A 27,422-nucleotide genomic window follows, 5' to 3' on the forward strand; every position below is an offset into this window, starting at 1 on the left:
TCTACTACAAAAGTGGAATTTCGTAACAGAAATATGAACCCACTCCTTTTATTTCGTAGCCGATTTCATCTTGAAACTGAAACTAAGAATATTAGTTAACAATGTCATTGGTAAACAATAAAAAAATGTGTTAGACCCAATTCTTTAATACCTTATCATAATCTTTATCGCAAGTTGAAATTTTGTTGTAAGTCCACTTTATGCAAAAAAAAAAAAAGGTAAAGTTCTCACCTGTGCTTAGCGCTACGCCATGAAGGCGTATAGGGGGTGTGGGGGTAACGCCCCACACTTTCTTGATTCGTTCGTAAGTGGGGGTGATGTGATCAGCATCACGCCCCTGACCGCCTTTACCCCCAGGGTTTCCCCCAGGTACCCATGTCATTCGACGCTGGGTGGGCGCCGGGGCCGCTTCCAACGTTAGAAAAGTTACCGGGCTTGAACCGGCCGGGGATTGAACCCGGGGCCTAAAGCATGGTAGTCAGACGCGTTACCGACTGAGTCACCGGCACAGATAGACTAATCTGAACTGCATACAGTTTAAAGTGGGATCCGAACCACTATGTGCGATCACCTGGTATCGTACCCGAGACCCCTTGATTACAAGGCCTTACCACTACGCCATCAGTGAGGCGCACACAATCTTTCTATTTCGACCTTTTTAAACCTATATGTATCATATAAGAGGTTGTTTAACGTTGCTATGCCTCTATCGATTATATTTAGCCAGTATTCGAGCACATAGCATCAGGTTTCATAGAATATAAGCTTCTCTTCCATGTTTATGGTTTCCTGTCTGCAGTAGAAAAACTGGCAGGTTCCCATAGCATTTCTTTCAATAGTCTTCCAATGGTTGCATATCATATCACTCAAATTTGATTCATTCGTTTCGAACACAATCCCCGATGGCGCAGTGGGATCGTGGGCGCCTTGTAATTAAGGGATCCCGGGTTTCGATACTCGGTGGAGGAACATAGTGGTTCGGATCTCCCTTTAAACTGTAGGTCCATTCACGATTAGCCTAACAGGACATAAAGTGGACTTAAGACACCAAATCAAGCAACCAACACAATCCCGTTATTGTCCAGATTATCGAATCCAGAGTCTTCGTCGCGAATAACATAAGCAGGAAGACAACGTGAAATAACCGAACAGAAACAGAACCTAAAACCTACATCGGATAGATTGGATTAAGTCGACGATACAGCACGGGTTCTGAAATGAAAAAGAATACGAAAGTTGAAGGACCTCTATACGCAACCACTTTTCCTCCACTCAATGGGGAAGATATCCTTCTAGCTGAGAAGCCTTTACGTAGGAGTGCCCTGAGGGAACTTCAAGGCCACGACGATAAAGTGTTCTAGTGCAATGACGGGACCAAAACATACGTCAGATAGCTGTGTTCCTCCTTATTTCGTACGCCATTGAATACTGGAACACGTGACCTCGTCTTTGATAGAGCAGAAGCCTGCTTGCTTGCCACCACCCTTTAGTTCAGTGACCTTCGGCCGTAGTCAGCAAGAGTGAATGACTCACCAGATACTTGTCGTCTGAGGCTACGCAAGAATATATATTTCGTTAGTGGCTGTAAGTATTGTTTCATCTGCAGTTATATCAGTTAACATTTCAATAGCTTTCTAATGGTTACGTTAGTGATAAACATGTAAATTAGTTCTCGAGAGTGAACGTTTTATCTATTTGAACGGGGGATTTTTATACAGCCTGCATGTATTATTTTTTCCTGAAACAAGAAGAAATTCGAAGACGCAAAAAGAGTTGTATAAGAGTAGTTAACAAAAGGAAAAAAGAAGAAGAAAACGAAAATGTAAATGCTGAAATAAATTATGGTAGAGATCGAGTGAATAACATTTTGTCATGGGGCCTCCTCGATGGCGTACTGATAACGTCGTCGCCTTGTAATCAGTGGATCCCGGGTTTGATACACGATGGATGCACATAGTGGTTAGTATCCCACTTTAAACTGAAGGTCGAGTCCAGATTAGCATATCTGTGCACCAAACCAAAACTAAGAAAGAAATTGTCACAGTGTAAGAAAATTTCATGTTCAACCAGATACGAAACAAAAGGGAATAATATATTGCAGGTTGGAGTTCACATCTGTAGCATCTAATCAGCACAATTATGAATCGCAACATATCGTATGAGATCCATTTTTATTATACATGTATGATAATATAAGAGAAGTAGAGGAAAGAGAAAACCAAGCGAAACACGGACGCCTTCTCCAGAATTTCAAATCTCGTTACATAAGGTTCTGGGTTGGAGTCCCGAACAGGCATGACTTTCTTGTTATTGCCCTTTTATCTGCTTCATTTCATCATAATTCATCGTTATGGTTTACCTGCAGGGGAAGAATTATGACAATAATTGCCAATACAAAGCCAATGACAAACAGAACAACTCGATTACGGAGATAAAGTAAAAAGGTAAAGTGCTCCCCTGTGCTTAGCACCACGCCATGAAGGCGTATAGGGGGTGTGGGGGTAACGCCCCACACTTTCTTGATCCGGTCGTGAGTGGGGGTGATGTGATCAGCATCACGCCCCTGACCGCCTTTACCCCCCAGGGTTTCCCCCAGGTACCCATGTTATTCGACGCTGGGTGGGCGCCGAGGCCGCTTCCATCGTTAGAAAAGTTCCCGGATTTGAACCGGCCGGGGATCGAACCCGGGACCTTGAGCATGGTAGTCAGACGCGTTACCGACTGAGCCACCGCGATTACGGAGATGCCAAGAAGAAACGAGACTTGACAGTTTCTCCGTCTCTCGGTTTGTCGAACTGAAAATTGCTCTTCCGTTCTCGGTCTCGATTAGTTAAATATAGAAATCGAAAATGTATGTGAATGAATATACATGTATTTTATATATTCCGGTTTTTTAGGAGATTTCGTGAGAGATGAAATAAGTACTCTTCCATCGTATTTATTTTTATAATTTTTATTCCCTGTTCGATGATCGCGACGATAAAGAGGAGTGACCATTACATGAAATTGATGACGAAATAGTCAAACACCCCCGACAAGGACGGTACTCAAACCCGGGAACTTTGGCGACGATATCGAATGTCAATCACTTAATGAGCTTGACCACCGAGCCTGCTTAATGTTGTTTCTGTCAGGTAATTCGTAATAACTGTCAATATCCCACATTCACTATCATTTTCTTCATAATTTATCTTATTGTTGTGATTAACCTGAATTCAAAGAATTAGTTGAAAGGCAAACATGCAAGATTGAATGTCTCTGATGTTACTTCGTGCCGAATAATATGACGTGGTATTATGGTATGAATTTATTAATCATATAATATGCCTATTCATTCCATTGATTGATCCCAATTGAGCACACAAAATATGCTATAATGTCCACTCCATGGAGGAGTTGTTAGCACAGCGCGCTACGATGCGATGGGTCCCTGGTTAGAATCTCGACTTGGGCGTGGGTGTCCTTGGTAAGTGTCCCTTCATCAATTTCATCATAGCATCACTCATCTTCATCGTCGCTATTTGCCAAAAGTGAAAGAATAGCAAATCTAAATAACAAACATCCAATCAAATCGAACATCTCTACCGATTTAATTCTATACGGTACCGAATTCCCACTTTATTACTGCATCTTAAGTCATTTTACAGCATCTCAATTGTTTTCCGATTCGAAAACATTTGGAATGTTGTTTTGTGCAGTTGATTGTGCATTGTTTCGTTGTTGGGATTGTTTAATTAACGTCGCATTAATTAGTTTTAGACCAATCGTGACGGGGGAAGCAAGAGCACAAAGAAAGCGAAAAAGACAAGGAAGAGACCACGGCTTTCATTAAAGATAGCATCACGAGAATACAACTCAAGTGACTGCAGAATATTATGAATAAAATTTATTTCGCTTTTTCCTTTTATTTCTGTTTCAGTTATTTTACTTCGCTTTTCTTCTACCACTCGCGTTACTCGTGTCGGTGAGGAAGAATTATAAACTCGTGAAATGGACGATGGTACAAAAAAATATATGCCTCTCCCACGGTTCGAAACTGTCAGTACAAAATATTGTCTTATTTTTAAAATTTACGGGCAAATATGGTTTGTCACGTAGCAATTTTCGCTTATCTCTTTCTCAAGGGGTTCCATTGCCTCTCTGATGTCGTAGTGGTAACGTCTTCGCCATGTAATGAAAGGCTTCCGAATTCAATACCAAATAGAGAGGCATTTGGTTCGGATCCCATTTTAATCTGTAGGTCCAGTGCATGAACTGGACTTAAACAATTAACGTGTGGCATGTGGTCTGTGATGAGAACCATCATTTCAGCGAACCTTCTTGACAATGACTCTAATATCACTTGATAGAATAGTATTCCCTTACGAGTAGCTCTTGTCAAGAAACCAGTTCCTGAAATTTTCTTCTGGAGGCATCGTAGCACCCAGCTGTTTGTTGTGGCTGGGGCACGAGTCATGTGACTCATGCTATCAAAGCTCAATCCTTCCCGAGAACTCAGAATCACCAGGCAAACTTAAGCGAATATTTTGTTATTTGGGTTGCATAAACAACAGGCTTTAAGACGTTACGAAATTCTACGTCCCGTGGCCCAGGTATTTTTTTCTAAGACTGTACAAAGGCCCTCTTTTGTCAGTATGATGTACAGAGGCCAATCCCTTGACAGTAGGATGTACAGACTCCTCAATGGACGGTACAGTCAAGGACACTTCTGGGTTGTAACGACTCCATTTACTTTCAATGGAATCGTTACAACCCAGAAGTGGCCGTGACTCTACCAAGATCCTCCCTTATCAGTAGTGATAGTACAGTGACCGATACGACCTTGAAAAAATCGAGAGCGAAACACACGAGACCGACCATTAGTATTCGAGGCTCTGGTTCTCGTTCCAAATTTTCGCAATTTTAAAAGAAACCATCCACACCAATTTTATTAAGAGTGCGACTAGTTCAGACATATTAAACAGATATCAATCCACCTGATTATTTACAGATAACGTCATATACTTTTGATTACAAAGTAAATATTTGTGGCAATTTTGAGCTCGAGCATCGTGGTTGCACACACTAAGGATAAAATTGTGCTTTTTCCATGATCCGTAGTGTCAAATGCCTCAATGACCTCTATACGCTGTGAAAATTTATAGGGCGACTGCTGTCTCTGCTGTTTATATATTTCGAGACGAGGCAAATGTTTATAAATCGAGGCGAGCCTACGTTTCTTCCCTCTCGATACAATTCCTCCTCATCACTTGTAGACCTTGAACTGTGAAATAAACACACAGGCCAGAAAAGATCAACCAAAATGTCAGACATAAAAGTTACAAAAAATGTCTATCTTATAATTTCGTTCTCGTGCAAACTAGATCCCCCCTACTCTTCGGCGACGACAGAATTTTCCTACTTCTTGTGCATTAGCAAGTGAAGCACATCCGTAGGCGCACTCAATAAACAATGCATCATTGGTCCAGGCTGCGGTTGCCATGGAAATTCTGACGCCCGTCTCCATAGTAACACCGCACTTGCCTCCATTTCCTGAAGCAGCGTCGAGGGAGACTACGGGCTGTCAATGAGTTTTTCTCGCTGGACAGGCACGCAAACCTTAGAAGTATTTTTCTCGTCCACGCAGACCCAGATTTAGGGGAGGTTGGGGGGCTTCGACCCCATACTTCCACAGCGAAGAAAATGCTTTCAAAAGAAGAGACTGGAATGTGAAAAAAAGTGATTGGCACAATAAATCGGCACAGAATTCACTAACATTAGCACACACAGTAGAGTGGATGCAAATTTAACTGATTGATTTTTACACGGTGCAAATCCAAAATTATTGACTTTTCGTTTTTCTTGACCTTTATTTATTCGATTCCTACTTAGGTAAAGTTGGATATTAGCAACTAAGAAAATAAATATTTATTTATTGAAAAACCCCTATCAAAAGGCAGGTAAAACTTGTTTGATCTATTAATGAATCCTGGACTGCATTTGGCAGACTAGCGAGGCTCTGGCGCCTGGAATCACAGCCAGTAAAATATTATTTGGGGTTTATCAGTCATTGTGAGAGCGAAAATTCTTGACCACAAGTATAATTTCTTGGCTTCTTATTTACTTCTTGACCTACTTGTTGATTTCTTTACTATTTCTTGACTTTCGTTACTTTCTTGCTGAGCATAAAATCGTCTTACCTATTAAAAGCTGTGGTTGTAAAGGAGCACACAAGGATTATCTTGGCAGTGGAGCAAGGCGCCAGAGCCTCGTTGACCTGCAAGGAGCAGTGTATTATGGGAAGTAAGGCTGACTTTTCGGTGCCTTCTAAAAATTCACCCCTTACACCCCAGATGAAAATTGAAAAATTAGAACGATATTACAGAAAAAAGCGCCTTCTACGGGTATCATGTACAGTCACTGACATTTCTAGGTTGTAATGTTCCCATTGAAAATTTAATGGGATCATTACAATCCAGAAATGTCCGCGACTGTACTAACTTTCATCTACATCTTGACGTGCCGACTTGGGTCAACCTGAATGTATGCCGGTTTTACAAAAACAAAATGTACAAACTTACTATGCATATAATAACGTGTCATCTACAGCCAAAAGAAAGGTGAAAGCGCACTCCAGCAAGTTACTCAGTGGAACGAGGTTAATCTGCAGAACCAAATCACTCAGTAAAGCTTTAGCCTCAGTGAAAGGTTAGCAAGATTGAGTAAATTGTAACTAATGGCAAACACCACAAATTAAATTTTGACTTCCTCTTTTCACATATGACTTTCGGATCCAGCCACGGGAGTTGGGTTCCTCGCACCTCAAAATTTCATCTTGTATCATTAGTATTATTTACCCAGGTAAATGATACGTATTTATTGTTGGCTAAAGACTAGACAGACGGAAAAAAAATAAGGATGAGGTTTGTTGTATAACAATGAGAAAATCTTCACGTTTTGTTTTCATGCTCAAGACTTTTGCTAACACTGTCATAGTGGCGTTAAATAAAATGGCGACTTCACAGGTCCCCACACCTTACACCCCTAGACTTCTGCATTTGGGGCTTTGTGAAAGACGAAGTCTGTGTGCCACCTATGCCACAGAATGTGCAACAGCTAAAAGGAGAGAATGAGAAACGCGCTTGCTTTGGTGGACGAGGAGTTCTCGGGAAAAGTGTGGCAAGAACTCGGAATTTCGATGTGATGCGTGTGGAAGCCACATTGAACATTTGAAGCCATTCATAGAAACTTCAAAGTGTTACTGATTGATACATAACAAATATCATTGTTACATTCCATGTAGTTTAGTCCAAATAAATTCTTAAAGTTGTTTGCTAGTTCTCTAGACACTTGGTTTACATTATTTATTGATTTAGTTTATTTTACGTTGCTTTTCTGCCACTATTGGCGACGATGGAGATGAATGAAGGGAAAATCACAAATATGACCGACACAACACCAGCCTTACAGAGTATTATTATGCTGGCTGTGGATCCCGTCGCCAGAGCACCGTTAGTGTACAAAATGAAGTCCAGGTTGTACTACGTGGAAGAAAGGTTGTCGTTTGGATGTCATCCATTGATATGTCTAGCTAGTAGGGCGTCTTGACTGTCACGCGGGAAACCCGAGTTCGATTTCCGGGGTGGGTGATCACAGGGCGGAATTTTTCCGGCCTTGTCTCCGCATAAAGCGGCTCCTGGGCTCACTTAGCCTTAAATCAATGTGTACCTGGGGTCAACAATTGGGTCGTGGCGCGCTGTGCTAACCACTCCGCCACGGATACACTTCGGGCACGTCAATAGCTATCAGAGCTGAAGGAGTAAAGCGCTTTATTACAATATGTGCTACAGTGTAATACAACTATTGTTTTTGAGATGAGCATTGGGAGAGCTGACCTGAATACAAGGGGTGTCCAATCATGGAGAAATGGACGCTTTTTTCCCCTTTACTGCCCTTTTTAGACACACTGTACCGTAGCCTTGCTTCGCCCTAACGCACAATCGCACCTTCGCCCCGCTTAAAATTAACGGATAAGCATCGCGTCGTCGAGGACTCACCGCAGCGTCGCTACTTCGCTAAAGCCGCCGCCTTCATTCGGATAATGTGACGCGTTGCTAAGCGACTCCGCAAAACTGGTTTTTCGGTCGCCAAGGCAACGGCATCCCGTCGGCATGACAACTATGCACACATGGAGCATCGATATTGAACCTTTCTGTGTGTCGGCGTGAGTCGTAACAGTTCTGCTTCGGAGGAAAGAAACCCTGGGGGTGAAGGGGGTAGTTTATTTTTCTAACACGTCTCCTCTTCACTGAGAAACCGAGAATGACACCTCTCCGTGTAGCGTCAGGATCAACAACCGAGGAACGGGCAAAGGTCTTGCAAACAAACACCCAATCGCCAAACGGTGATGACTGACGTCAATGTAAAAACGGAATGGCTAAATAAAAAGAAAGCTATCCCCTGTGCGAGGACGCACATAGGGTGTGTATATTGGTAGGGTGCCATACATTCTGGATCTCGACTATAGATCTCTCACTTGATTAACTTGTTCTCCCTGCCTTCATTACCTTTAATCAAATAATCTTTGCACTCCTTTCACACACTTACACATAATCAAAACTACACAAACATAGGATCACCAAACAATAATACATGAGAACATGTCCACACAATGTTAGATTTACCACTCAACTCCTAACACTATCTCAAACAGACGTACTGAAACGCACACTACATACCCAAGAAAACTACCACAAAACGGGTATCATATTAACAAACTTTGTAAACCGGGCACGTTCTGAATTACCAAACAACTCGGGTACCGGATCCTGCTGATTACATTGTAACCTGAAGGAATGTATCTCTATCTTTTATTTGAACCAAATAAAGTCACGAGGAAATGAAAACGGGGCAACCGATATTCCGTGGAAAAGACGTTCTGGTCTTTTTAGGTACCAGAACATAAGCGCATACCCTCGAATGTATGCGGGTGGAGGTGAGCATTTTCCGGATTGATTGATTTGCATTGTTTCACTTCGCTTTTCTGTAACTTTTCGCCAATCGCGATGGGGTTATGATGAAATTGATGAAAGGACAAACCCACATGGAGAGAACAGAAAATAAGCCCAACAGAGGATAATACTGGCAATGAGTCCAGATGCCAGAATATCTTTAGTCTGCAATAATGTGATTATTGTTACAATACTATTATTTGCAGTAGGGTTACAGTCAAGCTTACAATTTACTTTCTATCGATTCTCTTAACTATTAAAAAAACAGCTTTTTGCCCTACATACAGAAATGTGCTCAGTTACACAGTTTTGCTAATATGATTTTAATGTTTTAGCACATATACCAAGTGGCCAGAATTAAAGTTACCCATCTCAGGGCCCTCTGAAGCTTGTATGAGGCATCGTTAAACTCTGAAAATTGGTGAATCCACTATGCAGACCATGGGGAAGAGGATGGCGATAAAAATAGTTCAATTTTCCGCCACCAGGTTGAAATGTGGCGTTGTAATAATGGAAAGACATTTGTTAGTAGCTGGAAGTTGCGATAAAATAATCTCTCGTTTATTGCAAGATTGCAAGGTAAAGGCAAATCCATAACCAATTGGAACAGTTTACGTCATTATTACAACCCCTCATGGAAGTACAACGCCACATTGCAACCTGGTGGCGGAAAATTGAACTGTTTTTATCGCCATCCTCTTCCCATGGTCGGCATAGTGGATTCACCAAATTTCAGAGTTCTACAATGCCTATTCTGGCAACCCGGTATACAGGGTGTTCCGGGAGGAAGCGGCAATACTCTGGGAACTGGTAGTATGGGTGATTCCAAGCAAAAAAGTTCATATGAACATGGGTCCGATTTTGAACGATAACGGAGATATGAACAGAAATAAAAATGATGTAGGAAAACGTAAACAAAAACAGTAACAAGTAAAACATGGCAATGTAATGGTAATTGTGTAAGTAAATACGAGAAGGGACATAATGATACTAATCTTTATTGCATGAATTTGTGGTGTAGGAGTAATTAGTACACAATAATTAAGTAATGAAAAAAGCAATAAATGTAGAAAAATGAAATGTTAACACCTGCTGGTCAGTACTCACATGAAGGAATGTAAGGAGGGAAAATACCACATAAGTGATAGCAGGTCAGAGCAGATTCTCAAAAATACCACCACCAACATCAATGCACTTCTGAGCGTGTCGGAGGACATCTTGTGTTGCACTACACAATGATGTTCCTGGATTAACGCAGCAACATTCATAATGCGAATGTGCAGTTCATCCCTTGTATTCACCCTTTCACGGTAAACATCCTGCTTCATCCACTCCCATAAACAGAAATCAAGAGGGGTTAGGTCGGGAGAATGAGGTGGCCATGGAACCAGATCACTACAACGACGACGACAACGACCAATCCATCGATTAGGGTAGGCGGAATTCAGATGTTGAATGATCAACCGACAGAATGAACAGTTCTACATTTATTGCTTGCTACATTACTTAATTATTGTGTACTAATTACTGCTACACCACAAATTCATGCAATAAAGATTACTATCAGCATGTCCCTTCTCCTATTTAGTTACACAATTACCATTACTTGCCATGTTTTACTTGTTACTGTTTTTGTTTACGTTTTCCTACATCATTTTTATTTCTGTTCATATCTCCGTTATCGTTCAAAATCTGACCCATGTTCATATGAACCATACCACCAGTTCCCAAAGTATTGGCACTTCCTCCCAGAACACCCTGTATATATAAGGGTGATGTATTCTCCAAATATATATAAATTCACATTACGAAGAAACTAATTACATTAAGGTGCTTTTTAAGGGCATGTTTAGATAATTTTCAAAAATGAGAAAAGATTTGCAAAAAAAAAATATTGTGAGAAATTTTTCTCTCGATACTACAGAACTTGAGCCAAATAACAATTTACTTAAATATGCTCCTGTCATGTCAGCGAAAGTAGAAATAAGCTTTTCAGCTTTTCTCAGTGGAAGGCTTTGCTGGCTGACAATGAGCAGTCATCTTTATTTGAAAATTTCATTGTACATTGCAACTCAGGGCTCAAAGTGAACTAAAAATAGTATGTGAAAATATCTCAGCAAATGAATATTAATGCTTGAAACAGTTCAGTAGTAAGGACATATTTTAAAAATTACCGTACTTATTTTTATTTTTTTTAAAAAATGACAAATATGCATGATATGGAAAATTATTCAATAAATAAGATGGCTATATCTGTCTCAATTTAGAAAAGCATAACAAGGAAAATTACATAAACATTTTCACAGTTAACACATGGGTGGGAGGTAATGAGATATAAAGACAGTGGAGATGCCGCTTTGTCCCAATGCTCCAGAGCATCTATATGCAACAACACTGTCCGGAAAAATCTCCAACTGAGATGACCCACCCAGATATCGAACCCTGTTCCCCTGCTGTCTTCTCTACTCCATGGTTCGATTGCATACTATTCCTCTAACACTAAAGCAGTAGTTCTCAACATTTTTTCAGTCCGGGATCCACCTTGAAGGATATTACACTTCATGGGCTCCAGCAGAATTACTTGTAGGGGTGTGCACCCAGTTTATAATCAAATTTTGGCTAATATAGAGTACTTCAAGAAACCTCTTTTATACACTGCTCGCCATTAAAATTGCAACACCCAGAAGGAAATGAGATAGAAACACGAAACTTGGCAAATATGTAGTTCATAATAAGATAAGAAAATGATTACAGTTAGAGCTCGGCGGTGAGACATGTGACACGTAGAACATGGTTGCATAACCCCAAGGAGCTAGTATCGGGCGGCAATAACTGCTGCAACACGGCGAGGCATGCACAGAATGAGTCTATCGATGTCTGCTTGCGGTATGGCGTCCCAAGCGGCTTCCACACGGTGCCAGAGGTCTTCAACATTACGTGCCGGAAACCTGAGTTGGGCCAGCCGGCGACCAACCATGGACAAGACATGTTCAATTGGCGACATACCCGGCGAACGTGCTGGCCAAGGAAGCAGGGGCACGTGGTTAGCTTCCATAAATGCGAGGACATTCCTTGCAACATGGGGGCGCGCGTTATCCTGTTGAAAAGGGGCATTATGCAGTGCATGGATTAATGGGACAGCAACAGGGGTGAGAACCTGTGTGATGTACCGTTGGCTGTTCAATGTCCCTTGAATGCGTACGAGATGCGAACGAACACCTATGGCGATGGCACCCCATACCATGATACCGAATGAAGGCCCTGTGTGATGATTCATGATGCAGGCATCATGAAGCCTAGTGCCACGGTGCCGCCACACGCGTGTACGTCCATCATGATGTTGTATACAGAAGCGGGATTCATCAGAGAACACTACAGCATTCCACTCCACCATCCATGCACGACGGTCTTGGCACCATCTCAGACGCAAACGCCTATGCTCTAGCGTCAGAAGAATCTGCAACAGTGGGCGCCGGGAAAAAAATTCCCCGGTTCGCCAAACGACGAAGCACAGTTCGTGGGGACACTGGACGTTGTAAAACATCCCGTACTTCATGCGCAATCTTCGTTGACGTGGCCGTTCTGTCTGTAAGGGCCATGCATATCAGACGTCTGTCCTCTCGTTCCGTCGTCCGACGCGGACGTTGTGAACCTCTACGTCGCTCTACAGTGCCTTCCTGGACTCACTGGTTCCATACACGGATCACTGTGGATGCATTCCGTCCTACACGGGCACCGATCTCACGGTAGGATAATCCGCATTCACGGTATGCAACAATTCGGCCGCGATCGAACTGGGAAACCTGCTGGAATCGCTGCCGTATTCGACGACGTGGCATTGCTGACCGATTTTAACACACTACACTCACGACCATGCACTTTCACTGATCTTCTGCACTTATCTGACCTGCTACAGGTACCACTTACCAGATGGCGTGGCAGGCGCACATGACGCATGACGGCCTTGGACACCTAATCATTTCCTTCTGCACCTCTCCTCTACACACTGTGCACATTTCGTCCGATTACGATTACTCCTTCTGGGTGTTGCATTTTTAATGGCGAGCAGTTTACTTGCTTAAACAAATTACACATACTTCATTCTAGAAAAGTAAATATGTAATTTAAAAGACTAATTTACTCCAGTCTAATATCTAGCTAAACACATATGCTGAAATTGAGATGCCGGTAAAAAGCAATGGTAGAGTGCGAATAACAGAAATGTAGAGTTTAGACTATGTACACACGGGTTGAAATTAAATTGTTAAAACAATATATCTTAGTATTTTAAATGTAATATGTTCCTAAGACACAATAAATACATTTTTGAGCCCAACTTCGCGACCCACCAAACACTCCTCGGCACACAGAAATGGATCATTTTGTACGACACTGGTATGACGGTCACTATATTGAACCCAACTGTTATTTTAGCTATCAAAGTGGCAAATTTGAATAAGATGCAAATGCAACACAATTTCTAATCATGGTCATAGGAGCCCATAGTGCCACAAAAAAGACCAAGAAACACTCTTTGTCTTTCAACCTTAAACGGCCGGCTTTCATATTTCATAAATATTTTAAACTGGAAACCACAACCTTACACAGTGAGTAAAGTGGATTCAAGTAAATAAGTCGGTATCGCATTTCATACATATTTAAACTGGAAAACACAAGTCGAGATTTGTGAAAAATGGTAGTCAAAACTTACATTATTGTATTATTTGAAACATAATTTAGACTCGAAAGCCAAGGATCACCTTATACAATGACATGTTTTACCTTCATTAGACATTGCCCTAAATATACAGGGTAAGGACACGGCAGACAGACAGCACCTAAGGAAAGTAGGAATATTTTTTCACCGAAGTTGTCAACAGTGCAGCAGTTGGAGTTGTGGTGATGGAAGAGGTACTGTTACATAGTTTTTGAAATAGTGTGTCCGTGTTACAGGACAGTGGAACATGGTGAATGAAGCACAGACCATTGTTCCTGGACAGTTGGCCGTGAAATCAGTATTAGATGGCATTCCTCTACCCACAGTGGCAAAAACATCTCCTGTTCCATGGAACACTTTGGTGAAAAGAGTGAATAGTAATGTGTACATTGCAAAATTTGAACAATACATGACATTGTCAAGTGCAGTAAAGGTTCAACTGGCAGAGCACTTTCTGAGACTTGATCGTGTCTTTGGTCGTGTGGTTCTCATTCTTGATGGTCACGGATCACACTGGGGAGCAAAATCAAAATTCTTGTAAAATCCAAAATATCGTCAGTGCTATTTTCATAGGTTTCCATAGGTTCACATTAAAATATTTTGCACTTCAAGACATGCACCTGCAGCTAACAATCTAAATGCAATGGGTAGTACAAGTGATACGTGTAAATGTAATTGAACGTGTTTTTCAAACCTTCACTACCACTAGTCACCACTACCCTATGCTGGAGAAGTCTGTAGCCAACGTGTACCTTCTATGTTTACCTTCACACAGCAGATGTATCCTTCTTTAAGCTACTAAAAACTTTGCATGGAATTATGCGGCCACTGTGAGGAATGAAGTAAATAGGTCTCTTGTGTGTGTGTTACATCTATTTAAGGGGAAAAGTGACATTTTTGCACCAGTTGCACATTTATTTCAATAGGGTAACTTCGGTGAATAATGCCAGGCAGGAAACAACGCCATTTCACATGGACGCATGTAAAGTTAAGGGGTGACTCACTGTTGTGCGATAAACAATGGTGCCTGGTAGCATTGCTGATAAGAACGCTTGCCATTGCCGAGCCTTCATTTAAGAGAAACAGTTTGAACAGTGTAGACATTTGAGTTGAGTTTCGAGGAAAAGGGTCCACATTTTCATCGTGCCGACAAAGGTGAGTGTTTTTATATTGTAGGATTAGATTTTAAATGTTAAAAATGCTGTACGTACACAATATGTTTATTACGTTTTCATGGTCGGTGTCGTAAGTTTAGAATAGTTGGTTAAACTGCAATCCGTTGTTTCGGAAAATAACGCCATCATCGTGTCGGGGAATAACGCCACTCAATTTAAACTCAAATTTAAGGAAATGTTAATTTCGAAAATAGGTTTATCCTTGCTCAGTTACTTTCGAGGCGTACAGATATATATTCTCGGTTAATTTCCTCTTTCAGATGGCGAGGAAATGTAGAAATATACGGGCCAAATGGTCAGTAGAGGACTTGAGGCAAGCTATGGCGGCCATCAAACAAGGGATGAAGATAGCATGTGCTGCACGTTTGTTAGAAATTCCTTGCAGAACTTTGAGGTACTGGGTATCGCGAACAGACAAAAAAAGACATGCTTTTTCTAATAACTTACTACAGTAATTATTTCTCCTAGAACAGTTTAGTAAAGAAAATGTAAATGTTTTACTTGTAATTAAGATAATATGAATGTTTTACTTATAATTAAGAACATGGCGTTATTACCTGACAGGTCTGGAAATAATGCAATTTTGCATTAACACAGAATTTAGTATTTTATTGCTTTCATTATAACAGTGCAATCAATATTCTATTATTACGCAATTCAGTAAAGTTCATTCTCCTATACACGTAAGTTTCATGTTCCTAACAATAAAAATGTATGAGTTCTAGAACGAAATGACCAATTGGTGGTGTTATTCACCGAAGTTACCCTATCGTCGGAATGGGCATTGTTACAGAAAAAAATCGCAGAACATATGAGAGAGTTCTCATGTTGCAAGTGGAAATGATTTTTTAAGTTGATTAATAGGCTAGACACAATGTTTGATAAATATGATGAATAAGTATTAATAGAATCCCATGTATTCCTTATGGGGAATCAACTTCAAGTTATAGCTAATCAAATGGGAGTTTTGACTTTTCCTACCAAAAAATTGCCCAACATGGTCTCTTTCCGTCCATGTACTTTTCTATGCCATTGGATGTTTGGTATTCCAGAGAGAAAAAGTGTTCCCATATGTGCAATGTAGTTCTCATTGCCTCCTACGGCCATCTGGGCAGTGTTGCCAAACCTGACCTCATAAAACAACTAAATTTCCCTTAAATCAAGTTAAAGTTGACTTCCAAGGAGCTAGATTTACGAAAGCTAGATAAAGTGCCTCCTAGAGTAATATTAGTTGTCAAGGGGGTGCAGGTGCTGCTATTACAGTTAACTTTAAAATGATGACAAATTTAATTTTCTCCATTTAAATCTCGCTGCATCACCCACCTCAATAATCCACCGATGGTCGTATGAAATCAAAAATAAAGGATTCCCAGATAACAATATTGTCACCTTCACCTCAGCCATGGTGCTATAAAAAAGCTGCTGGGGAGGTAAGAGGAGTGGCCAATATAGCAATATCATGTCACGTGCAAAATCTATACTCATGGTAAAAGTTTGTTTATGTGGGTGGGTGCCCCAGTTCACAGACAAGTGCACGAAAGAGCCAGATCTGGCTCCAAAAGAGATAAGTTGGTAACAGTGCCCTCAGATTCCATATTCCTCACGCCCTTAACCCACAATGACTGCCTGAGCTTGTATTTTTTTACTGCAATTGTTCATAAAGTGAATATTCTAGATAGGTGATCGTCAACATCTACAGTGAAAGAAGATGACGAATCATTCTAAGGAAGTTTCGAGGAGCCACACCAAGTGAGCACATATCTCCATATTTAAAGCAAATGTCTTGGCTAGACATCATCAATAGAAGGAAACCTAATCACACTATTGTGCAAAATAGTTGATACTCCAAACCACTAACTTGACAAGATCTGTTCTATCATTCACCAGCCAAATACAACTCTTACAACAAAAACAGACTAGAAATGCCAATGCACAAAACCTAAACTTACAATTAAACTTTCATTGTCGCAGGAATAAGGGAATGGAACAAATTGCCTGTACTACCAACATTGCTTGCAACCTTGCTTTTAAAAAAATCCAAAGAATTCATGGCTATGTAAGCCTATTAAACTAGTGAAAATATCTGGACAATAGGAAAAGCAAACCACACAGAAATTCACGTGATGCTCTAAGCAGATATAATTTTCAGTTTTGGAATATCAAAGTAGTTTTTCGAAAAAAAAAAAATGGAAATTTCAAAAATGGCTTCGCTGATATCAGCCACAGGTATAGTCAAGCCTTAAGGGTCCAACACTTGCATGTAAGCAGGAGGAGAAGAATTGGGAGAAAAACAGCGAGCAGTTGAATTCTCGTTGACTGGCATCGGGCATTTTAGTGTCAAAAAGCACCCGAACGTTACTGGCGGGACGAAACAAATGAGCGAGCGTTGGATACACCAGATGTTGCCAAACGTACTGTAAAATGGAGGGGGGGAGTTGATCAGCACCATCACTGGTCAAAATTTGTACAATAGTACACAAAGCACAGAAAAAATAGTATAGAAAACAGCCAAACACTGTACCAACAAGCTAATTAAAACAACTGACAAAAACGAACGTATGCTTGACAGCGATGTTACCCCTTCAGCTTTTTCTTCGCAACTGAGGTTGTTGACACTCATCGAGGCTCACTCCCAAAGATGATTCGTGGACAGATAGAGCTATGAAGCAAAAAGTAGGCAAGTTGCCAGTTGGGTCTGCGATAAGTATAGCAGTGGATAATTTTGACATGATGTAGCCATGGCCAACCCAAAATACCTACACTAACCTGAAGATGGATTGATTGATTGAAATTAACATTTGGTGTGCATCAGCCCATAAGCTATATTTGCATCCATCACATTATATGAGGCCAAGCCTCTTACCATAACTATCTAATTTAATTTTTGTTATTTACCATCACTTTCTGCCACTTTGGCTAAGTGCGACGATAAGTGATGAAGGGACACTCACAAGGAGCATCCATGCGTAGGATGGGATTCAAATTCAGGACCCCTGACGTCAAAGCATGCTGTGCTAACCACTCTACCATGGAGGTACCTGATTGAGCCTGCATTTTTAAAGGCTCCTAATACATTCTGTTGACAGCACTTACTCACTGACATATAACGATTACTTCAACTTTCTAACAAATGCTTATGCTACTGGCCAATATAACAGGGGTGATTCCTCCATGTAGAAAGTGAGGAACATCCTACAGTTCATTTTTACTTACTTTGTAGAGGTATAGTTTGTGTTTTTTAAGCAATTCACAGCTTGCGCCTTCAACATACACACCTATACATTTTAAAACCTTGTCCCTAGATTCAATACATGCAATATCTGAAGTTCTGTGGATATAACTATTGGCAATAGACAGGTATTTCTTCAAATCATAATATAACTCCCATTTCCCTTTTGATATATGCAAGTTTATTCATATTATCTTATTTACATAAGTTAAATCTTGTCCGTTATTCACAAAATCCACATTTCAGTGTGACCTGTCCCCACTTCCCGAAGAGAGTGTGTAGACTCCTGTAGCCACTGGCTTCACAAGTAAAAAAAATAACCCTTCAATACCAAAAAAGGTGGCTGAAGGTATGTGTACCCAGTTTCCCACATGAAATGTACAAAGAGCAAGTGCGTGTATTAGAAGAAAGAAAGTTAACATCTCCGTTGGTTCACATAGTAACCAAGCCCAGCTGCTCCCCTTAGAGAAGAAGATACCTCTTACATCGCTGTACTCAGCCAAACATCTCAGAGCCACTGCTCCATTCCCTTCCTATTTATAGGCCCCGCTAATGACCTAACCTGTTACTGGAAACTTTCCGCTGGTCGGCTGTCCAACGACACACCTACCTACCCCAACGGCCAAGAATCCAAACATACAGGAATACATAGACATACAGAAGAGTTGCATACTAACATTACCAAAACACATGAAACTAAAAACCGACCGACCCAATTAAATTAATTAATGAACATATAAAATAAAAAGGATCAAGTATTGATCGCATCATTACAACTTCCAGTTCTTTACTTTTTAGGAGTTGAATGCAAGTTATAAAATAATGTGCACAATGTATGTACAATTAACTAGGTTAGCTACTGTCATGAATTGACTGCTGTTGCTTGCTCCAGCCACAGCCCAAAGATGATGGGACACACACGCTTTACTGCCGCTTAGCTAAGGAACCTAGCTGATCACACTACAGCCCAATGGGTGAGGAATAGAAGGGACAGAGTAGGGAAGGTGGATGGTGCCGAGGAACCAGCACGAGTTTCCTCAATCAGTGATGGTAACCTGAGAAAAATGGTACTAAACCTAGCACAGTTTGACCTGTTTGACCCTGGAACCCTGCATTTGGGATAATGGTAAAATCTAGCACATTCTGCAAATGCGAATCCCTGGACAGGGAAATCTAATTCAAAGGAATATGATTTCAGGAAATAAAAATAAAATTATGTCCAAATATTATTTTTACTTCACCAGCCAAATGTTTCAAACAAAAGGAAGTACGGCAACAAGCTCTTTACAAGTATGCCACGATCCATACTTTATCTTTTCTTTACCCTGCCCGATCCAGTTTGTGAGGAAATTATATGGCAGGAAATTGGTAGAAAGTTGGGGGTAAACAAGGTAAACAATTTTCTCAAACCTTTTTAAGTTCTATGCTGAATGCATTTTGTTTGTTGAGCCATTGTAAACAATTCTGTGGGAAAATTTACAATATTATCTGTGAATAATAAGTAATGCAAGTTCAGAACCCAAAAAGTAAATGCATAATTCAAGTTATCTGAAAAAAAATATATCATAAATCCTAACTTCATTTAGAAGCATATAGCATAATTTCAGACCTTAAGCAGCACATATCATCATTCTCAATCCACATGGCAACAGGAAAGGGGGGGGGGACAAAATAGCAATTATTTTGTTATTTTCATAAGTTCACATTTGAATATTTTATAGTTCAAGGGGGGCAAATGCACCTTGCTCTACCTTGTGCATGAGCCTGCAGTTAACATTCTAAATGCAATGGACAGTACATGCGATACATGTGACACTAATGGAATGCATTTTTCAAACCTCCCTCAGATGAACTTGTTCCTACACCCCAAAAAATCCACTGCCATGTAAGACAGGCAGAAGTCTGGAGAAACAATAATTAACAGAGAGGCCCCTGTTACTGTAGTCTTCATCTTTGGTTGGGCCAATGCACACTATACTATTAAGGGCCTCTTGATGCCGCTTTCAGAGAGCCAGACAATTGCTAGATACATCTGAGAGAAATCATGTCACTACTAATTTCAAACTTTACATTGTCTTAGCTGAAACTCCAACCAATATGACAGGTCACATGTGGTCTGCAGATGAAACTAGTCAACAATGCAACAACTAACATACAAGATGCAAAGAAAACTACAGACAAATATATTTCGGAACAAATAAAGTACCTACTATTCACGGAAAGATAATAAATTTAGTATATCTTCTTTGGTTACACATTTAATTTAGGGCTGAGCTGATACCAGCGGTATCAATATGTATCAGTTTAATTTTTTCCACAGATACCAAAGATTTTTCAGTGGCTAGAAGAGCAGGTGGGCAAGAGCAACGGCTCGTCTCAACATTTGTCCTTTTTAAATATTCGTTCACCCTTCCCTGTGACATTGATAGATGGGTCAAAGAAGTTCCATAGATTTTCCTAGAAATACTGGACCATCAACCAGTCCTGGGAAGCAGATGGCAAGATCAAAGCTATGGGTAAGTGAAAGCTGAACCCAAATGTGACCATGAAGGCATATAACTGCTTAGTTAACGCTGTGGAAATAAAATAAACCATTCATTGCCATTTTTGCTTGAATGGGGGTAAGATATGTGGATGTTCTTAAACCACACGCCGCGCTAATGCTGGGTCACGTGGTTGCAGAGTTCTTGCTAAAGAGGGATGAAGGTCGCTGTGTAATTATTAGCTTTGTTTTATTTACCTTCAGTCCTCTTCCCTTCTACATCAGTCTTTTGTGTGACAGCTGGTATTGGCCAATGAGGGTTATTTATTTCCGCCAAGATTAGATTAGGACCATATAACTTACAATGACATTACTAAAGAAGATTGAATTTGAGTTTTGTTACAAGTCCAATTTATGCACAGATTGGACTGGGCCACAGTTTACTGTGGAATGTCAACCACTATATGCCTGCACGTATGAAACCCAAGATACCTTGATTACAAGGTGATGACGCTACCATTACGTTATCGCAGAGGCCTCTCTTAAAGATTTATGTACAACACTACTTATTATAATAAATATAAAATATTAATCACGAACTTTACTTTTCATCAAATGGACGTAACATCATTTTTTTGTTATTCAATGAATATTCAATCTCTTACTTTTTTGACATTAATTTCCTTGCCAGGAAATTTTACACAAACTTTAGTGGTCTTAACTACACATAAGCTAGATAATGAATACGTGCTATTATATCTCTATTCTTAAGCATCTTAATATTTTCAATCTTTGAACGCTGGGGATATCGTAATAATTAAGCAAGGAAATCTTAAAAATCTCCCGTATTTTCAAAAACAGCAAATATCAATAGCCATTTTATTTAATACAGTAAACTGTGACCTTAGATCATCCCCAGGAGGAATCGAACCCAGGTCTCCTACGTGGCAGTCAGACACCCAAGCGACTAGACCACCGTGGCTCAAAGTATTATAATGATCCATGAGAATAATTTGGAAGTTATTTAACGTCATTAAAGGAATGTGATGTGATGAGTTCGTATGACTTGGTAACTAGCCTTTATTATTTAAAAATCAAATATTTTACAAGTATCAGTATTGGTTCAAAGTAGTATCGGCTCAGCCCTATTTATTGAATTTAAGTAATTAAAAGTAATTTTGATTTCATTTTCATATTCAGCTTTATAATATTCAGAGTTCAACCCAAATGTTATTATGAAATTAGAAAAAAATGTTACAGTATTGGGTCTCCTGAGAAATATAAGGGGGGGAGGAGGTGATGGTGACCCTCCGTAACCCCCCAAAAAAACTTGAAACTTTTTAGTGAGTTAGGAAGATTATAATTCATATGAACGTTTGTTGTTGTTAATCTTGCTCATTGTATGAGAGGCAGACACCTTCGTGTTCCGATGGGTTCAGATGTCAGATGAGGAATGCCTACCAGGTTAGGTAACATTAGCATAAATGCAAGGCATTAAGCCTAAAATTAAAAAGCATTCTTAGCTGACATCAAAACACAAGGTTGCTCAAGTGTTTTGCGATAAGTGAGATGCGTTATGTACAGGGCACGTGCTTGTGGTGAGTCGTCTGCCACTTCACACACTGCAACAACGGATTTGGAACAGTATGCTTTCAAGGTATGTATATCATTTATCTTGAAGAATTAGGTCATGATGATAGTAATTATGCGTTATTGTTGTACATGTTTCGATGATTTCTTGCGTGTATGATGAAAATTTCTTCAAATAAATTGCTAAAGTGGTGAGAGTAGCGAGGAATCCGACGTGCCGTTGTCACATTTCGAGGGTAAATATCTCGCTTATTTGCAGTTTCCGCATCTAAAAATTACTTTCCAGTATCTTAAAACATCAAAATCTGCACATTGAAAAAAGAAAGTTGTAATTTTCGAGGGGGTACGGTCAGTCACCAGCCCCGAAATATATATTTAGCATTCATTATTGCAGATTACATTGTACAAACCGAACGTATGCTCTTCGTTCTTTGAAGCAGAAGAAATATTGAATGCATGACCATGTGGTCTTGATTTTAAAAAAATGAACTACTCTCTTCTTACATTTCAAACCAACATTTAAACATTTTCAAAGTATAATTTATTTATCTTGAACACAAATAATGTTGTCCGACTGTGCCAAGTATAATTGCAGTCATCCCCACAATAACTTTATCCGAAACTGCATAAATATCCACGGATGCCGCCATCTTGCAAGATCTTGTGCAGACGAAACGAGACATATTTTCCTTGACTTGCTCTGGTTGCAAGATAACTTTAAGCCATCTGAATCTTACTCTCCAAGACGTGACGTCTACATCTGGCTACCAAATGCTAAACATGCAAGATCTGTAAGACAACGGGGTGATAATCAATGGGTTCTGGGTTCAATATTTGGTTGCAGCACATGGCACAGTGATTCGGATCCAACTTTGAACTGTAGAACTTAAAACAACAATTAAATTCAAACAATACTATTAAGCCTTGTTTAATTGGCATAATTATTGAGTCCAATTTCATTCCATTTGAATTGAAAAGTTATCATTACATGCAACAGAGAGCGAAAATTGTTTTTCAAATGCTGCAAGTTTCATCCACATTGAACCGCTGGTTCCATAAATGCTACTACATTCAATGGTAATGCAATTAACCCTTGTTTCCATTTTAGAAAAACACTAAAGATGCTAACCAAGGCAGTCTTTAATTTCCTAAAAACACTACACAAGTTGCTTCCACCCTGTTTCTTAGTCTGAAACCAACCCTGAAATAGGGTAGAAACATCACTTGTATGGTGTAGTGTTGTTTACGTAAATAAAGACTGCCATGGTCAGCAGCTTTGGTGTTTTTCTGCAACTTTCAGTTTCCCTTATTATTTGAAATACAGACTTTTATCAATTGTTTTATAATTCAATTTGCCAACAATAGTGCCGGTTAGTCAATAATCTGGAAGGATCACAAGATTAGCAGCTAGTGAGTTGGGTATCATTAATGTATCTATGCATCAACAGGTAGTCAGTACAGAATTACGAGGTTCATACCACCAGTTATTAGCATTTTCGGGGGGGGGGGGGGGGGGTAAATCTGTAACCACTGAAGAATGAGCACTGTGTGGTAGGTGGCACCATATGTTGCATATATTTTGAGTGAAGTAATACAACAGTAGCGTGCACCATGTGACCAGTATTACTCCTAACAAAATGACAGAAAATACTACTTTGTTTCATCAGAGGGTTGTTATTGAATTTCTCATCAAATATGAAAGACTTGCTGAAGATATTCACCAGAGACTTCAGGGTACATGGACGCTAGCAATGCACAGTGGGCCAGAATTTAGAAAATGGAGACAACAATCCCACTTGAAAGCAGAACATTTAAATTGTTAGTTTCTTGCAGAACAATGATGGGGCTGCCTCAAAATGCAAAATAATTACAGCCAGATGTTAACATAAATGACGATTAAAGTTCAGCAAAACTCATACATTTGCCAAATGTCATTTCACAGACATTTTGCACACAGTTTCACCCATTGAGACTGGTGTTGAATTATCAGGACATTAACTGTGTGGGCTTCTGTTGCACATACTCTACACATCACCAAGGTATATATGTACAGGTGGTGGACATTGAACCTGAAACACCGGTGATTATAGAACACACTGCTGGAGGGCTCCTCTGCACCATATGCTGGTCATGCACAGCGTAGCAGGCATTCGAGCAGGTAGGTGCATGCCTGCCAGTCATATTGGTACAGTAGTAACTGGACTGCAGGTCGAATATTCGGTTTCGCACAGCTGAATGGGGGACATATCAGAGTCCCAAAGAGGGCAAATTGTTGGTGCTTGTCTCACCGGTGAATCAGTAATGGAGACTGCAAATATTTGTAGGGTATCAAGGGTCATGGCAGCATACCGGAATAAAGGAAGAACCACATCCACGAGGAGTAACTGTTGGGGGAACTGGAAGCTGTCTAACAGGGACGTCAGGGTATTGGAGGAGATTGTGTCCAAAAAGCATAAACCACCGCTGCAGTGTCAACAGAATTGAATACACATTTGACTGAACCTGTTTCTACCAAGACCATCAGTTCATAACTTCATAGGCCAACATCCATGGCAGGGTTGCTGTACCGAAACCCTTGGTCACTAGCACCAATGCCAACAAAAAGCAGGTTGACTGGTGCCAGCAGCACAAATCATGACCTGAAACATGTTGTGTTCTCAGATGAGTCTACATCTGGAAGAGTTTACGTGTGGAGAAGTAGATCCGAAGCATGCCAACCACACTTAGTGCCCAGAGTGGAACATGGAGGTGGATCCATGATGGTGTGGGGTGCAAAATCGTGGCAGTCTGTGGGACCACTGATCGTTCTAGAGAGACATGCCAAGGACTTTAGGGCCATTCTGGAGGACCATCTGCACCCTACGGTGCAAATATTGTGATGCAGTGTTCCAGGATGATAACACACCGATAGAACAGATCACAGAGTGGTTCAATGAGCATCAATGTGAGGTTGGACATCTGCCATGACCCACCCAGTTGACAGACCTGAACATTATTAAACCGTTATGGGGTCTTTTGGAGGATCGCGAGCAAAGACGTTTTCCTCCACCATGTCGTGAACTCATCGGTGTGCTTTAGGAGGAATGGTTGCAAATACCTCTCACAACTGTGAGGGACCTCTATCGGTCTTTCCCAGACATGTTGCTGCTGTACTGGCCACCTATCAGCCCAACACCATACTAATAAAGGATAGTGACTGTGTTCCAGGTGTTTCAGTTTCAATGTTCACCACCTACTTTCTGTGACTTACTGAATTGTGGGCATTGTTACACAAGCAGGTTCATATACTGCTGGTTTCAGCTGAGTTGTAATGATGTGTGTTTCTTGCATTTGACTTTCAAAATTTGTGGGATGAGGTGAGATTTGATGGATCTTATAAATGCAATCAAGAGAAATGACTACCAACCCACAGTAATGAAATGCAAAAAGAATATCACAAAAAATTATAAAAGGGTGCCATCAACTCCTATGGCTGTGGACATCGTCTTTTGGAATGCAGAGGGGTGGATTTTGGCGGAAGACTCAGCAGCTATTTAGTTGGTTGCATCTCATAGCGTAAGGTGAAAAGATTTTTAAAATAACAAAATGGGACATTTTTCATATTTTCCGGAAGGGAAAACAAGATGGCAAAATGTACACATCTAACGTAAACTGTTTCATCACAAATACTTAGGTTTGAAAACTAATTAAATAAATAAATAAAATACTGCGTAAATAACTTTCTTAATATGATTGTATATACTGTAATACTCCACTCAAGCTGTGCTTTAGAATTAGAATTCATTCATTGTTATTTTAAGCAACAATAGTGGAAAACTACTTCGACAATAACTACACATTGTATGTTGGCATTCAACATTGTTATAAGACGTCGAGAAACCAAATATAGAGGAACTAGGGAATTTATTACGAGCCACATAATTATCCGAAAAGTTCACGCAAAGTGTATGATAAAAGTTACGCAACCGATAAACCATATGCCCAAGCCACCATCGTCCATGAGCCTTGGAAGTCCATGTTACTTCTAAACAATATCGAGCTATTTTATGCAAGTGAACTGCTCATAAATTTAAGAAACAACCTGAAATAGCCTAATTTCATTAACATGTATCCCCTAAACCGGCTAATAAAGAGAGTAATTGAACTTTCTAAAGGTAGAAGCACGAGCCAAAATTAGATTTGCCACGATCACGTAACAGAACAATTATCCATTCCCCATATCTCAGGCACAATCATATAACTCAACACATAATACCTACTACTGTATAGCATGAAATTCGCACTCTGCTTACAAATACGTATCAATAATCTAGGTCAAGTTTCGGCCATTACGCGTCCCAAGACGGATATGGGAAAACACAAGCTGCATGACCCAGTGATTTTGTAGGATTGTGTTTATAAGCCGAAAACATAATTATTATCTCCTGTTGACATCTCAAATATTGCGACGAGCTTCACAAGACAGTCGCGTATCATTATGTAATGTTACAGCACGCATATGTTAGTAAGTTCATGAGAATAATAAAATTTATACTTACACTATTATATCCAAACAGATGAACTTCGCAGTCCACGCTGCAACTCAGTTTACAATTTTTACTAAAAGGCGAAATACAAATGAAACACGAACGAAAGCAAACCTCAGCTGGTTCAGCTATTGGTACAAATATACAAACTGTGTGACAATTAACAGCAATATTAACACAAGACCCATGTAAAAATTGAAATGTGTATGTAACACATAATTATAGCTTACCAAAAAGGATATATTTCTAATATTATAACTAATGGTATGTATACATTCGGGTGTTATAAACCACAGAACGAAAATTGTCCAACGTTGCCAAGTGTTACGCTGGATTGTCTGTTTTACAAATACAAATAACAAATAGCACTGGCCTTGTGAAAATGTTCCAAATTTTATTCTACAAGACATCTAAGGAAGGAAATATGCATTGTCACGCCTGAAGCCAAAACAAACAAAAAAAAATCTTTAGCTTCGATTACATACGCTAATGGAATTTATTGCATTGGTAAAAAAATGCCCGTAACGTGGCTTTTTTTTTGTGGTTCTTTCAAAAATAAAAGTAAAGGCTAGAGGGTCTGCTGGTGAAAAAATAAATACCATAATACTATAAAGCATATACCTCGACATAGATAAAAGATTATAACCTCGTAAGAATAAATAAATAAATAAATCATAAACAGGAATTAATTTGCAATTTTTTACAAAATAGTA

At 39.9% G+C, this 27,422-nt stretch overlaps 1 protein-coding gene across 2 annotated transcripts in view; it reads right to left on the minus strand.

The window, feature by feature from the left end:
• Positions 1-26,781, minus strand: part of LOC145980984 (uncharacterized) — a 78,265-nt gene extending 51,484 nt beyond the window's left edge. For both annotated transcript variants that reach the window (XM_083114076.1, XM_083114074.1), the window contains exon 1: positions 26,722-26,781. The gene's annotated coding sequence lies outside the window, so the exon portion shown is untranslated. The remainder of the gene's footprint in view (positions 1-26,721) is intronic.
• Positions 26,782-27,422: the final 641 nt, after the last annotated feature.

This window comes from Lepisma saccharinum, chromosome 28, assembly GCF_977018435.1.
Source record: "Lepisma saccharinum chromosome 28, izLepSacc3.1, whole genome shotgun sequence".
Classification (NCBI taxonomy): Eukaryota; Metazoa; Arthropoda; class Insecta; order Zygentoma; family Lepismatidae; genus Lepisma; species Lepisma saccharinum.